General features: G+C 47.2%; 1 non-coding gene across 1 annotated transcript; it reads right to left on the minus strand.

Annotated features, from left to right (window-relative positions):
- Window positions 1-340: 340 nt before the first annotated feature.
- trnat-agu (transfer RNA threonine (anticodon AGU)) lies at window positions 341-414 on the minus strand. Its single transcript has one exon. It is a non-coding gene; the product is annotated as a tRNA-Thr (tRNA).
- Between the last annotated feature and the right edge of the window lie 15,051 nt (window positions 415-15,465).

Consider the following 15,465-nt stretch of genomic DNA (forward strand, 5'->3'; position numbering starts at 1 on the left):
TCACATCCAAAAAATCTCCCTTGGCCAATGAAATCATCATTTAGAAAATTGCTCATTGGGTGTTCTCTGTGTGATATTAAAACTTGTCCTGTGATTGGCTGGCAACCAGTTCAGGGTGTACCCTGCCTACTGCCCAAAGACAGCTGGGATAGGCTACAGCACCCGACGTGGCCCTTGTGTCTGGATCAGAAGATGGATGGATGGATGGAGAGATGGATGATATTAAAACTGGTTTGATGAACTGAAACCTTTGTGTGTGATAAATATGCAAAGAACACAGGAAAATATTTTGTTACAAAACTTGTCAGTCATCAGCTGCCAGACCATAATTGTACTTGTAAGGCACTGCTGGGATTTGAACCCAGGATCTCCTGTTTACTAGACAGGCACTTTGACCAACTAAGCTACAGCGCCCATGTGCACTCTCATCACATACTCTGTTTTGACTCACACCAGCCTCGAATCATTCCAGCCAATTATAAGCAGGTATTGATGTCTCCCAACTCCCCCACCCCACACATCGCCTGTCATAATATTAATAAACGAGCATCCAAGACACAGACCCAGTTATCATACTTTGTTTTCAGCAAAACCATCCTCCCTAACCCAGATCCTCATAACATGAGTTCCTGCTGTTTATCCAGACAAACCAGATCCACCCCGTCACTGAGTGGCAACCGATCCCACGATGCCCGCACACAAGTCAGGCGAGTCTACCACTACAGCATCAGCGACTTCTGCTGTTTAATTCGTTCTATTTTCATCTGTCATCTAATCATCTGTTACTGCATTTGTTTTGGCTGTGTCATCGTGACTCATTACATTCTTGCCTATTTACCGTTTACCATTTGACAAGAATCAAGCCAACCAAATGGTACCACTATGCTTATGTTGTCTGCTGCACAAAGACAAATATTAGTCACTGTTGATATTTGAAAAGGATTATTCAGATGATTAGTAGCCTACTGTTATTGAATACGGTCAGTTATTTTCAGTTGGCTGTATTTATCAAGCACCTACCACAACACGAGCAGAAATAAACACAGAAATGCATAAACACACACACACACACACACACACACACACACACACAGTGAGGATTAAGCGGTTCGGAAAATGGCTGGATGGATGGATGTTTACACACTTGAAAATGGTGGCTTCCAACTAGAGCTGGTTGGCGATGGGAGAGCTTGTTTTAAATTACATGTAACTTGTTTTGATCAAGCTGCTGCTTTAATGAGAGTTTAAAAATGGGAGCAACTGCTGAGCAAACATCCTTCACGAAATTAATGTCTTCTAAAAATGAGCTGATCAGGATAGCATGCAGTTGGTACTGACACTGTATGTAACTCTGCAACAGTTATGTCAGCAAAAACCCATTATCAAGTATCAAGTATTAAATACAACTTTGTCTCTTAAACAGACAACAGACAACAAGGGGAGCCGCTGCGGGTGCCCGCACCGCCATCAAAAGTACATACAATTACAAAATAATATAACACAACACATAAAACAGACAGTTGTGCCATCTTAACCACTTTTCTTCCTTTCACTTTGTTGTTTGAAGCAGTAATAGATGAATGAAGAGCGAATCAACGTGTCCTTTTCACCAGTGGATCAAAGACGTCAAGCTGAAATGTGAAATGTGTCTGCTCCAAGCTAAGCTTGAAAGCAACAAGAAGCTGTAGCATCCATTAACGAAAAAGAGAGATTGGCTCTCTTCTCCTGTCCCATGTAAATCCGCTTCAATTTCAAGCCACAACTCCCAGTTCCACATACGCATTGGCGCTCTGCGCTGACGTTCCTTTCTTCTCATCGTCGGCTTCTCAAGCCATGCATCCATCCAGCCGCGGACTGTCCATCAGCACCGACCTTTCCACTGAACAAAGCGGGGCTGTGAAAATGCTGCCTAGTTCAGGCGCAAGACACAAGCGCCCCGGAGCTGTCCAGCAACGACAGTCAAATGGCGCCGACATTGCTCCCAATCAAAATCAGTGCTGGTACACGCGTGCCACCGAGAAGGCCCAACCACCAAGCACAGATTCTTCTTCTTTGACGAATATCGTGGCCAAAAATGCTGAAAACAGTCCACATCAGGTCCACATGACGTAACAACATCACCATGTCATGTGACAAACAAAAGACAAAAACAACAAAAAAACGCAAGCCTCTTGAAGAGGACCTGCCGACAGCTGCCTATTCAGGCGCCATCTTGGAAAAAAAAAGGACGTTAAGGTTCCCCTATCCAGCCCCCTATCCCGTCTCCCTCCTCCAAAACACCTGACTCAAATTATCAATTCATCAGCAAGCTCTGAAAGCCTGATAATGATCCGTTTGAATTGGATGTGTTGGAGGAGGGAAACATCTAAAACAGGCCCTTGAGGTTGGAAACCTCTGATATAGAGCTGCTGCACCAACTGATCACCAAAGTAGCTGCTTGGACAAGGACTGGGGTTGCTGTTTTCCTTGCACGTACAGGCAAGTAAACAATAATTGCAATGCTATGGATTCAATGTAAAATTAAGTGACATTTGTACCTAGTGGCCCGGTGGTTGACTAGTTAGCATGTCGGCCTCACACTGTAGAGGTGCAGGGTTCGATTCTGGCTCTGGCCTTCCTCTGTGGACTTTGCATACTGCCTGCATTGTTTTTCTCTGACTGCACCGGTTTCCTCCCACATCCCCAAAATATGCCTGGCAGGTTAATGGAACACTCTAAATTGTCCCGAGGTGGGACCGTGAGCGCGGATGGTTGTTCGTCTATGTGTGCCCTGCAATTGGCTGGCAACCAGTTCAGGGTGTCCCCGGCCTACTGCCCAAAGACAGCAGGGATATAGGATCCATCCAGCACGCCGCGCGACCCATGTGAGGATAAGCGGACCAGGAAACGAATGGATGGATGGATGGATGGACATTTGTACCGAGCACTCAATAGCAGACAATTCATTCATTGGTTTAAAAAGCTTCAGGTTGATATTTAAAGAAATCGAGCAATCAGGAAGCCGTTGTCGGGGATACATGATGGAGGGAGGAGACTACTGTGTGTTTATCGTCCTTCTGTCCTGGATGAGTGTTGCATTACAAGGAACTGTCTCCAACCTGACAAAATCAATTATGATGAATAATGAATGTCTTCAGATGATAATGGTTCACTGCATATTTTATCAGAGCTGCCATCGCTCTTGCACATGCACATTGGTTTAATTTTCCTGGCGGGTGAATTCTTGAGAAAAGAATGTGGATATTTCACTAAACGTTTATGCAACAGGCAAGAGGGATTTTTCTGCCCGATTTATCCGACATCATAAATCCATGGCTAGTTTCCTCATGGAATGGCTCAGGGTGGATGACATTTCCACAATGATTTTGTAAAAGTGCCTTTAAAAATCAAGCTCATCCATTCATTCATTTTCTGTTCCACTTAACCTCACAAGGGTTGGGGGGGGGGGGGGGGGATCAAGTTAAACAATGAATGGAAAAGGTAAACAGTGTCATGTTTCCATAAGTGGAAACACCTATCACTTTGTCTAATACTGAGATTAGCGCTATATTTGGGTCAAACAACACAGGCATACCCTAAAACACGTTATCTGCAAAAAGGCACCTTTGTGATTTTACTCAGTTTTTTTGGTATTCCTTCCACAGCCTGATCACATTTCCATCCAGTAGTGTAGAATATGTGTCTTGATTCATATCACCCTCTTGTGGTACAATAGATTTCCAACAAGTGCATCCAGAATGCTTCTGCAGTTCTGTGAAATCTTCATTCAAAAGAATGCAAGATGTAATACTTTTGGAATGGATTCAGTCATTGTTCATTGGTGCGGCTTCATAAGACAGGTGATTTTGATCACATTTGAATACGTTTCAAGCAGACCTATTTGTTGCCATTTTCTCTAACTATATGTAAGTTGTGACAGCTACACCTTCCTTTCTAAAAACATGGATATTACATGACTTGATTGAAGACTCTAAATTGCCCATTGGTGTAAATGTGAGTGTGACTGATTGTCTGTATGATGCCCAGTCCAGGTTGTACCCCACTTCTTACCATAAGGGGTCAGCTCCAGCACACCTGTGACCCTAATGAGGACAAGTGGTTGTGAAAAAATGATTGATGGATGTACACAAGATACATCTACATTTTCAACGCTTAACTGCTAGTGTCAGCAACCCCCACCCTCCAGCCCAGCCTAAGAAATTGTGGTCTTCATATGAGTTCTTCCTCAAACAACCATTCATTTTCTGCACCGCTAATCCTCATGAGGGCCATAGGTGAGCGGGAGCATCTTGCATCTGACTTTGGATGCACACGCTGGCCTGGTCGCCAGCCTATTGCAGTGCACGTATAGACAAATAACCATTACTTACATTCATATCTTTGAACAACAAAGAGTCTAACATGCATGTTTATGGAATGTGGGAGGCAGGAAAGTACCCATAGAAAAGGCAGGCAAGCATGGGGAGATTAAGCCGACTCCGCATACGAGGGCCTGAGTCGAGATTCAAACCTGGGACCACTTGACTGTGAGGCAATGTACAAACCACAATTATTCTCACCTCAACTGCTTTCACAACAGCTGCAATTTTACATTAAGAATTATGAACAAACTGCGGTATGGGGTTATTTTTGCTGCTTAAATGTCCTTTGTGTTGTCACATGTAGGTCTTCTGATAACAACCATACTCGTATACAGATTTCCCTAATGAGGTTACATGGACAATTACAGTGTGGAAGAAGTTCAAGTAATGTCTGGCAGACTCAATAAATTTGCCCTTTAATCCAAATAAAAAGAGAGCCTCCTGAGCACTGCAGTGCTTTGTTGACACAAAACTCGAGCACAGATGTACTCGGGATGATAGAATAGAAAATGCAATTCAAGGCATCTTGAGGACAGACCAAATGTATATTTCAATTAAAGAAAAAAACAAAGAACAGAACAAAATGCATACTTTTGATGCAGCTCTTATCATTCATGAGAGATTGTGCAGGAAGTGTGCCTCTGGCTGTGGTCAGTGGTCTTCAAAATGGCCCAAGGACACCCACCCACCCACTCACTTTCTCTATCCACTTCCTGTTCAGGTTCATGGGGAGACTGGAGCAGATACAGCCTGGTGTAAGTGTTGAATAATTTTATCTAATCTTCAATAATAATTATATTTTTTTCTTATATTTTATTTAAAGGCACCTTTCTTGGCAGTCAAGGATGCCGTAAAACAGGGGTGTGAAACTCAATTTTGGAATGGAGTTACGTCTTCCCTCAGAGGGCCGTTTATGACCGTGAATCCATGAAAATGTTTAATCATCTTATCGCATTGTTACCGGTACGTGTTGTTGGAGGCGATCAAGCGGGGGGGAGCGTGTTGTGGTGGACACGGCGGGATCCCTTCACCGTCCTCCACTTCCCCCAGGTCCTCCGCATGTTTGCTTGATTCGGGCTGAGTTGATGTGTGAAAATCAGAGGCTGGAAATGGAGAAGTTCTTGCAAGATGTTTTACTGAACGTTCAGGGCACAAGTGTGAAACAAACAAGTGTTATGGTCAAGACACAAATGCGCCCTCGACAAAGTTCCTATACGAGTCTTATATGTTCAAAGCGGGGCGTATCTCCTTATGGGTATCATCTTTTCCTGTTATGGGCATCACCTTTTCTGTTTCGGTATGACGGTTTGGATGTCCTTGGTTTCTTGTCCTTCCCTGGGATGATGGTTTAAATGTTCTTGGTTTATTTTTATTTCTTTTAATCATTTTTATGCTCCGGTGTTCCTGATATCGTGTTCTTATAAAACATGATGATAGATGCTTTTACCTTTCTCAGAAGTTATCTTAATGTTCTGGATGGAAAACAGCTGTAAGTGCGAAACCGCAGTCTAGCTACCAGACGCGCCTACGTACTTGTGTGGCCTATGTTCACGAAAGGTGTTAACAGTATTTTCTGTTGCCAAGACAGTTCAAATTAATGTCACCTCATAAGGTTCATATTGCAAGGCACAAAGTGAGGCTTATAGTCAAAGTCGGCCTGTCTATGATACATAGTTTTAAGCTAAACTTGTAACATATACTGTATAAGTGATAACTTCAGTGTACAAAACAAATGAATTGATTACCGGTACTTGTTTTGAAATCAGTCCAGTCAACTATAATACTTTGTTCAATTATTGTTCAAGTGAGTGTAAACAGGGTAATAAAAGTATTGCTCACCTGTGACCCAAACTATATGTGGTACATAATCACTGAATGACACAGTGCATACGTTTAGGATACACACACATTTTCTTTACTCCTTATTTGGTTCACTTCGGGTCTAAACCAGCTGGCTTAGGGCTGACAGGTGTTGTACACCTTGGATTGGTCGCCTGTCAATCGCAGGGCACATACGGACAAACAACCATTCACACCTATGGGGAATTTGAATCTTCGGTTGATCTAACATGCTTGTTTTGGGTGAATGTGGGAGAGAACCTTTTTGTAAATGTGCAGTTTCCTTATGATACAGTGACCTGAATGGAAATATTAAGGCCCTGTCATATTTGAATTTTACACAAATAAATACTGAGGGCATTTAGGTGTATAAGTGGTTAGAACATTTGCCTCGTTGTTGCGAGGTTCAGAGTTGAAAGGCCTCCCTGAGCAAAATTTGCATTGTCCTCCTGGGCTTAAAAAATCTTGGCTGATCTAAACTTATTAGTTGATTATCAGTCTAACGGTGTGCTTTCCAAAACATGTCAGCATGATTTCATTGTGTAAGTAATCATATGCAAAAGTCTCTGCAATTGTTAAAATTGATATCTCAAGAACATAAGATAAGAAATCCTTTATTAGTCTCGCAATGGAGAAATTCCCAATTCACAGCAGCAAAGTTATGAAAGGAGGAAGTAGAAGAACAAACTATAGGAGCTGCTGGAAAGGCAGCCACTCTCGCGGCGCCATCTTGAAGTCAAAATAACAAAACACAACACATCAGACACAGACAGTCGTGCATACGGTAATACCGGTCGGTCGGTGAAGGCCCTCGTTATCGAGGAATGCGGCCCCCAGGACAAGGCGACGGCTCCTGGTGCTTGTGTCTCCGATGACTGTGGAGGCCCAGTCTTCCCCGAAAGCCCCGCCCGCAGGATTGACAGAAGTGGGTAGGGGGGCCGGGCGGTTGCCGGGCCCTCTCCTTCCTCCGCGCTCGCCGGTCCTCCTCCGCAGCGACGCGTCGAGTCTCGAGGACCTGGACCCCGCCCCGCACAGCCCCACGCCAGGCCGCCCGATCCGCGGCCAGGTCAGCCCACTGTGCCGGGGGAATCCGGCACCGCTGAAGATGACCCTTTAGCTGGTCTTTGAATCGTCTTTTCGGGCCACCGCGGGGACGGGTGCCCTCCAGCAACTCCGCGTAGAGGAGCTGCTGTGAGGATCTCATTATTAGTCACTCTCTCCTCCCAGGAAACGTTGAGGAGAGATCGGAGTCGTCCTTGGTGGAACCTCTCGAGCCTCTTGATGCTGCTCCGATAGAGGGTCCAACATTCGGCGCCATAGAGAAGGGTCGGGAGGACGACAGACTTATACACCATGATCTTCGTGTTGGTGGAAATGGCGTGATTCCTGAAGACCCGACAACCGAGGCGTCCAAAGGCTGTGTGGGCTGCCTGGATATGGTAAGTGAGGTCCTCCGTGAGGCCGGCGTCCTCCTGGATAATGCTGCCCAGGTAAGGGAACGCCGAGACCTGCTCGATGGGTTCGTCGTCTATGGAGATTTGGGGTGGACGATGGTTCAGGTGGAGGGTCTTTGTCTTTTTGGTGTTGACGGAGAGGCCAAAGGTCCTGTACGCCGCGGCGAAGCCGTCCGCGATGAGCTGGAGGCCCCCGGAGGAGTTGGAGACCGCAGCATTGTCATCAGCGTACTGGAGTTCGCTGACGGTCGTGACCATGGTCCCCCGCCTGCTCCTCAAACGGCTGAGGTTGAAGAGCGACCCTTCAGTTTGGTAGCGTAGAGTGATTCCGTGCTCCTGGACAGGGGTGATGTGGTGGATGAGCGCGGCGATGTAGAGGCAGAACAACGTCGGCGCCACCGTGCAGCCCTGTTTGACTCCGGTCCGAACCGGGAATGGGGGAGTCATTTCGCCCTGAGTCAGGACGCAACCCTTCATGCCGTCGTGAAACATCCGGATGAGGGATATGAATTTGGGGGGGCAGCCTTGACGTTCCAGCACTTTCCAGAGTGCTGCTCGGGGCACAGAATCAAACGCTTTGGCCAGATCATAAAAGATGGCGTGGAACTCCCTCCGCTGCTGCCGGCACTTCTCCAGGAGCTGTCTGGCGCAGAACACCATGTCCGCGGTTCCCCTTCCTGGACGGAAGCCCGCCTGGGACTCCGGAAGAACCCGCTCAGCGAGACAGGTGAGTCGGTCGGCCAGTATACGACAGATGAGTTTTCCAGCAGTTGACAGCAGCGAAATTCCACGATAGTTTCCACAGTCGAGTTTGTCGCCCTTCTTGAATATCGTGACGATGACGGAGTCCTTCAGTTCCCCAGGCACCGTCTCCTCGACCCAGCATTGAAGGATGAAGGTGTGGAGGCGGGTGAGGAGATGTGCACCCCCAGCTTGTAAAAGTTCTACGGGGATGTCGTCGACTCCAGCAGCTTTGTTCTTCTTCATCCTCCTCAGGGCTCCGGAGATCTCCCGGAGAGTCGGCAGCTCCGTCATCCAGTGTTGCACGGGGAGCTGGGGGACAGGATCGAGGAAGCCGTCTATTGCGCATGTCGGACGGTTCAGGAGCTCCATGAAATGCTCCTTCCATCGCTGGTGAGTATCCTCCTTTTCCTGCAGGATGGTGCCGTCCTTTGCCTTCACAGCCATTGGAGGACTGTGAGCCGGACCGATGATCTTCCTCGTTGCTTCGAAGAAGGATCTGGTATCGTGACGGTCAGCGGAACTCTGCATTTGGTGGGCAAAGTTGACCCACCATTGATTTTGGATCCTCCGGATCTCTCTCTGTGCTTCACTCTTGGCTGTCCGGTAGGCTTCTTCAAGTCTCTTGGAGGAAACGCAGTTCTGCCATGCAATGCGAGCCTCTCTCTTTCTTGAAATCAGTGGCTCAATTTCTTCCAGGTTTTCGGCAAACCAGTCGGGATTTCTCCTCTTCTGGACACCGAGGACCTCTTCCGCGGATTTGGTGAGCGCAGTTTTCAAGTGCTCCCAGTCTGAGTGGACAGTGGCAGGAAGGGTCCGAGGTTGAGTGTCCAGTTTGTCCGCGAGGGACGTCTGGTACTGTTCGAGGACTTGGGGATTCCTCAGCAGCCCAACATTGAAACGTATCCTCTTGGGGATCTTCTTCCTTCTTTTCGCAGGCGCGATCTTCAGCCTAAGTCTTGAGGCTATCAGCCTGTGATCGGACCATCCGTCATCCATGGAGCGGATGGCCCTCGTGACCATGACGTCGGATCGGTCGCAGATTCGGGTAAGGACGTAATCGATCAGGTGCCAGTGGCCGGATCTTGGATGTTGCCAGGTGGTCTTGTGCTTGTTGGCCATCCGAAACAGTGTGTTGGTTATTACCATCTCCGTCTCTGCGCAGAGACCAAGGAGTAGTTCTCCATTTTCGTTGCAGTTGCCAACGCCTTCCTTCCCCAGAGTCCCTCCCCAAAGCTGATGGTCCCGGCCCACCCGCGCATTGAAATCCCCCAGAACCAAGAGCTTATCCCGGGGGTTGACGCGGAGGATCAGGCCACGCAGCGCGGCATAGAAGGACTCCTTCGCCTCCTCCGAGGCGTCCAGGGTAGGTGCGTAGGCGCTGATGATGACAAGGGATTGGGATTGACACAGAGGTAGGGTGATGGACATGAGTCTCTCAGAAGTTCTTACGGGGATGATGTTGTGATCCCTAACCAGACGTGACTTAACGCAGAACCCTACACCGTGAATTCTTCTCTCCTCCACAGCTCGTCCGCTCCAGAAGAAGGTGTACCCGTGCCGAGGCTCCTCGAGCTGCCCGGCACCAGGGAGACGGGTCTCGGAGAGGGCCACAATGTCCAGGCCGAGCTTCTGAATCTCAAGGGCGATGAGGGCAGTCCTGCGCTCCGGTCTCTTTGCTCTTGCATTGTCCATCAGGGTTCGTACATTCCAAGTGCCGATTTCCAGGAAAGCAGTCCGGTTATTGTATTTGTATTTGTTTCGCCCGCATAAAGGATGAATCTGCTGGAGGCGGGTCTCCAGCCGATCGATGGCGGTGATGGGCGTGTTTAGGCCGCCTTTTATTGGCCCTTCCTCGGATTGAGGGGAGCAGCGCTGCGACTAGAGAGTCCTGCTCCGCCACCGTGGTCGCTGCCTCTCCCCTGCACCATCACCAGTTCGCAAGGGGAGCGACCATCGTGCCACGGCCGCCGACGTGTGGTTGTGGAGCTAGGGACATGGGCCCTCATCTGAGCCTGTCCCCGACGCCCCGCGCCATCGCCGCCGGACTTCTTGAGGTTGAGGGGATCGGGAGAGGGGGGAAACGGGTTGATGGGGCAGAGGGGAGGGGAAGAGGGGGGGGGGGGGAGAATCGCCATCCTGGGGGCTATGTAGCGTGAGGGAGGGGGACGGGTCGCAACCCCGCCCCCGCACTTCGACCCCGTGGCCAGGGTCCACGGCAGCGCGGTGGCCGACGGTGGTGGTCCAGGGGGTCTGCAGCACCCGAGGTTGGACCGTGGGTGCGCCGGGCCCGGTGTTTTATTTCGAAGGGTGGGCATTCCTTCATAACCCATGGGGATGGTCGGCTTGGGGATCCGGTCCGACACCTTGCTAGGCGCTTAACGCCAGGACTGTGGTGGATTTGTATACCGCCGGACGCGGTCCCGCGGGATTTTGCTGACCCGAAGGTCATTACCACTTCGCACCAACTCTCCAGTGATGGAAAGTCCCGTCAATTCGGCGTGGAGGCTCCCTTACGGACTTCACTGCGATCCACTAGGAATTGGCGACGGTTTGATCCGCACCTTTGAGCCTAGGGATCGCAGATCTTTTGCGGACACGGTAATACCATGAATTCCATGTATGAATTTGTTGGAGTATTTGATGAATTTTGATGGAATGGAGTGACTACCACCATGTCCTTTCTTCAATGGGATTGAGGATTTTTTTTTTCCTCGCTATGAGGTGAAGATTACATAAACAGTGGGCTCAGGACCAGAGGTCCCTGCTCAATGCAATGGATACTACAACATCATGGATCAGCGTTGGGGATGGGTTGAGAGATTTGCTGCGTTCCTTCACCTGCGACGGCTACCAAAATCTATGGCCAACCTGTGAAAATAAATAAATAAGTGGACCGACTAAAAAAAAATGCTTTAGAATGAAATTTCAAACTAATGAAATAAAATTTGCTTTTCATAATCAGTTGTTACGTTCTGCTTTTGGAAGATGATAAACACGCAGGGTATCACCAATGAGTTCGGGCTACACAAGCCAAAAAAGGTTGGGGACCACTGCATTAACTGACACCCTGCAAAGTAAAAGCTGCGACCTCTGCTGTGTTCATCGAGGAACAACGTGTTGAGGCTCCACGTGTACTGTACCAAATTTATTGAACCACAAAACGACGCACTCGTGAAGGAAGAAGACGCTGTAGCTGTCCTATAATAATAAAAGTGTAAATAGGCAAACGATAAAGGGAGAGTGTAGATATTTGAGTAGGTCTTGGAAAAGATTGCCTGCTTTGTTGACTGGAATGTGGAAGTAAGCCCAGAGAAAATCCTCAAAAGTATATGAAAGAAAGCAAGATTTAAACCGAATTCAGGAGAACCACAGACTGTGAGGCAAACGTGCAAACCACGAGGTCAATGTGCTGCCGAACATCAGACAGTTTCATTTATAAAAAAGGAATTTGCACTTTTAGCTAAGACATCAAATAGTGACTTGAATTATAACCCTAACACACACACAGAATATAAAATATTAAGGGCAGTAGAGTGTGCTTGTTAGCAAAGCCTCAAAGTTGGGAGGATCTGGTCTCAATTTTGGTCAAGGCCCATTCTTACATGTTTGTTTATTTATTTATTTATTTATTTTGAGAACGAAAATGAACATATCCTCCTGACTACCAGGGGAAAAAAATGTTGTCCAATCACATTTATTTTGAAATTCCCCAATCTATGTGAAGTAATTCGTTTACTGCAAAAGAAATTTTTGAAATTTTTATTTTTGTTTTTAAGTTTTGATGCGTCTTCTACAGTGGGCATCGGAACCCAATACAGGGGAAACGGAACTTCATTCTGAAACAGTTAGTCCAACAAAAATATCAAAAAGTCAACTTGACAAAGTCCATCCATCCATTTTCCAAACCGCTTGATCCTCACTAGGGTCGCGGGGGGTGCTGGAGCCTATCCCAGCTGTCTTCGGGCAGTAGGCGGGGGACACCCTGAATCGGTTGCCAGCCAATCGCAGGGCACACAGAGACGAACAACCATCCACGCTCACATTCACACCTAGGGACAATTTAGAGCGTCCAATCAGCCTGCCATGCATGTTTTTGGAATGTGGGAGGAAACCGGAGTACCCGGAGAAAACCCAAGCAGGCCCGGGGAGAACATGCAAACTCCACACAGGGAGGCCGGAGCTGGAATTGAACCCGGTACCTCTGCACTGTGAAGTCGACGTGCTAACCACTGGACTACCGGGCCGCCAACTTGACAAAGTGTTGAACATAAACATAACTGTCCATCATCTCTTTTCTTTTGTTTCACTTTTGCTTCTATTATGCTTATTTGGTATGATACTTCAAAAAGCAATTCCCTTTCTTGGAAACACAAAGGAAAAGCTTATCGCCTATGATCTTGCAGTCCTCTGGAACCCTGTTATTCATGAGGGTTCCAGTCGCTGTCAGTCCTTTTGTTATCAGGGTGTCAAGGAGGCTGATTGTTGTAAACTAAGAACAGGTGGGTACCTTGGGGAACAGACTATGTCAATTGAAGAACAGCGTGTTCCCCGATGCCCTTTCCTCCTGTAGCTGTGAAAGTTGTCTTTCCTTGGTAGACCACAAAATACAAAACTAGACCAGTTGGTGCAGCCAAGACAAGTACCTTCAGTCCAGTCGGGTTTGGTTTGCCCGGTACATACTGGCGCACTGGGCATCGGCCAGTAAAAGGAACCATTTGCTTGTCAATGCACACTTTTCCTGTTCTTGGCAGACTCAGACATCCTTGACTTACTTTGCTCAAGAGAGGCCTGATTCTCCACAAGAGATCACTTGTTTTTTCTTCATTTGAAACATCAAGGTCATTGACGAGCTTGATGGAGTTTATCAATTTGTAAAACTGATTTCTGGTCATAGATTCCACCACAATTTCGACTCTAGTACTTGAGGCCCAATGCATTTGAATGTTTGGATATCCTAAACAGCCCATGTAAATAGAATTCCCAAAGAATGTCTTCAGTTCTTGGGCGGCCCGGTAGTCCAGTGGTTAGCACGTCGGCTTCACAGTGCAGAGGTACCGGGTTCGATTCCAGCTCTGGCCTCCCTGTGTGGAGTTTGCATGTTCTCCCCGGGCCTGCGTGGGTTTTCTCCGGGTGCTCCGGTTTCCTCCCACATTCCAAAAAACATGCATGGCAGGCTAATTGGACGCTCTAAATTGTCCCTAGGTGTGAGTGTGGGCTTGGATGCTTGTTCGTCTCAGTGTGCCCTGCGATTGGCTGGCAACTGATTCGGGGTGTCCCCCGCCTACTGCCGAAGACGGCTGGCTCCAGCACCCCCCGCGACCCTAGTGAGGATCAAGCGGTTCGGAAAATGGATGGATCGATGTCTTCAGTTCTTCAGTTGTGGTATTTAACATTGCTTCAGACACAAGTACTTCACGCTGATTTGTGTACAGGGCCATTTCTTCAAACACAGAGTAATCTATGTATTGCTTAAAATAATCAGTGGGGGTTTTGGCCTGTCTTCATCAGACAACTCAATGTTTGAGTTTCCATCAACAATCCGCAGTAAAATTCCCTCTGCTTCTGAGAATGACCCCCTTCTTGTCATTTGGGGAAAAAAGAGCAAAATGGATGAAATAACTTCAAATGTCCACAACAGAGGACATTTTTTAAACACTTGAATACTAGGCTCAAATACACTTAAACTAAAATAATAATTATGGCGCCCGAGTAGGCAGCCGTCGGCAAGTGCTCTCATGAGCCTTGCTTTTTTTTTTTGGTTTGTTTTGTCACTTTGTGTTTGTTGTTATGTCGTGTGGACCTGATGTGGACTTTTTTCAGCATTTTTTGGCCACGACATTCATCAAGGAGGAGACTCGGTGCTTGGTGGTTGTGCCTTCTCGGCAGCATGGGTATACGAGCACTGTTTTTGCCTGGGAGGAATGTCGGCGCCATTTGACTGTCGTTGCTGGATTGTCCCGGGGCGCTTGTGTCTTGCGCCTGTAATGGGCAGCATTTTTCACAGCCCCGCTTTGTTCAGCGGAGAGATCGGTGCTGTTGAACGGTCTGCGGCTGGATGGATGTAAGGCTTGAGGAGCCGACGATGAGAAGGAGCGTTCGCGCGGAACGCCGATGCGGATGTGGAATTGGGAGTCCCGGCTTGGAATTGAAGTGGATTTACATGGGACAGGAGATGTGAGCCAATCTCTTTTTCGTCAATGGACGCTACAGCTTTGTGTTTGCTTTCAAAACTTAGCTTGTAGCAGATGTGTGCACATTTTCAGCATGACGTCTCTGATCCACTGGTGAAAGGACACTTTGAGCCTCTCCTCTTTCATCTAGAACTGCTTCAGACAACAAAGTGTATGCAGAAAAGTGGTGAAGATTGCACGACTGTCTATGTCCTATGTGTTGTGTTATTTTTGTTATTTTGACTTCAAAATGGCGCCGCGTGTGTGGCTGCCTTTCCAGCAGCTCCTATATTTTGATGTTCTACTTCTTCCTTTCATAACTTTGCTGCTGTGAATTGGGAATTTCTCCATTGCGAGACTAATAAAGGTTTTCTTATCTTATAAATCTTTATAAAACTTTAACGTGTTCATAAGAGTCTTAGAAATAAAATGCCAACAGCATTTAAAGACAAAATGTGTTTGATAAAAAGTATTAAAGACTTACTTTTCCTCTTCCATAAAATGTGCTTGCACTGAGGGAAGCCATTTTCTTCTACTGTGAAGTAAAGGTAACAAAGCCCCACCCCCTACAAATTTGGTATCATTGGAAAGCACTCAATGTCCTCTTTAAAGCACAAAAATAATACAATACAATTGGATGCACTGGCTTGGGAGATATTTAGGTTTAGAAATGTCCTCTACAGAGAACAAATTTGAACTACTGGTAGTCAGGAGGGTAGTACCAGTGGTGTGCATCTCATCCCCATTGTTTCTGTATGTAATGTTTCTTGTGCATGTACTGTTTGATTGCTATATTTTATTTGATCGATTTATTTGCAGTACTGTCACTTGCGGGGTCATTTTTCAGCGTAACTGGAGTAAAAGAATGAACACCAAAGAGTCAGCACGACAGCAAAC

This window comes from Hippocampus guttulatus, chromosome 3 (genome assembly GCF_054856545.1).
Source record: "Hippocampus guttulatus isolate MCC_2025c chromosome 3, RoL_Hgut_1.0, whole genome shotgun sequence".
NCBI lineage: Eukaryota > Metazoa > Chordata > Actinopteri > Syngnathiformes > Syngnathidae > Hippocampus > Hippocampus guttulatus.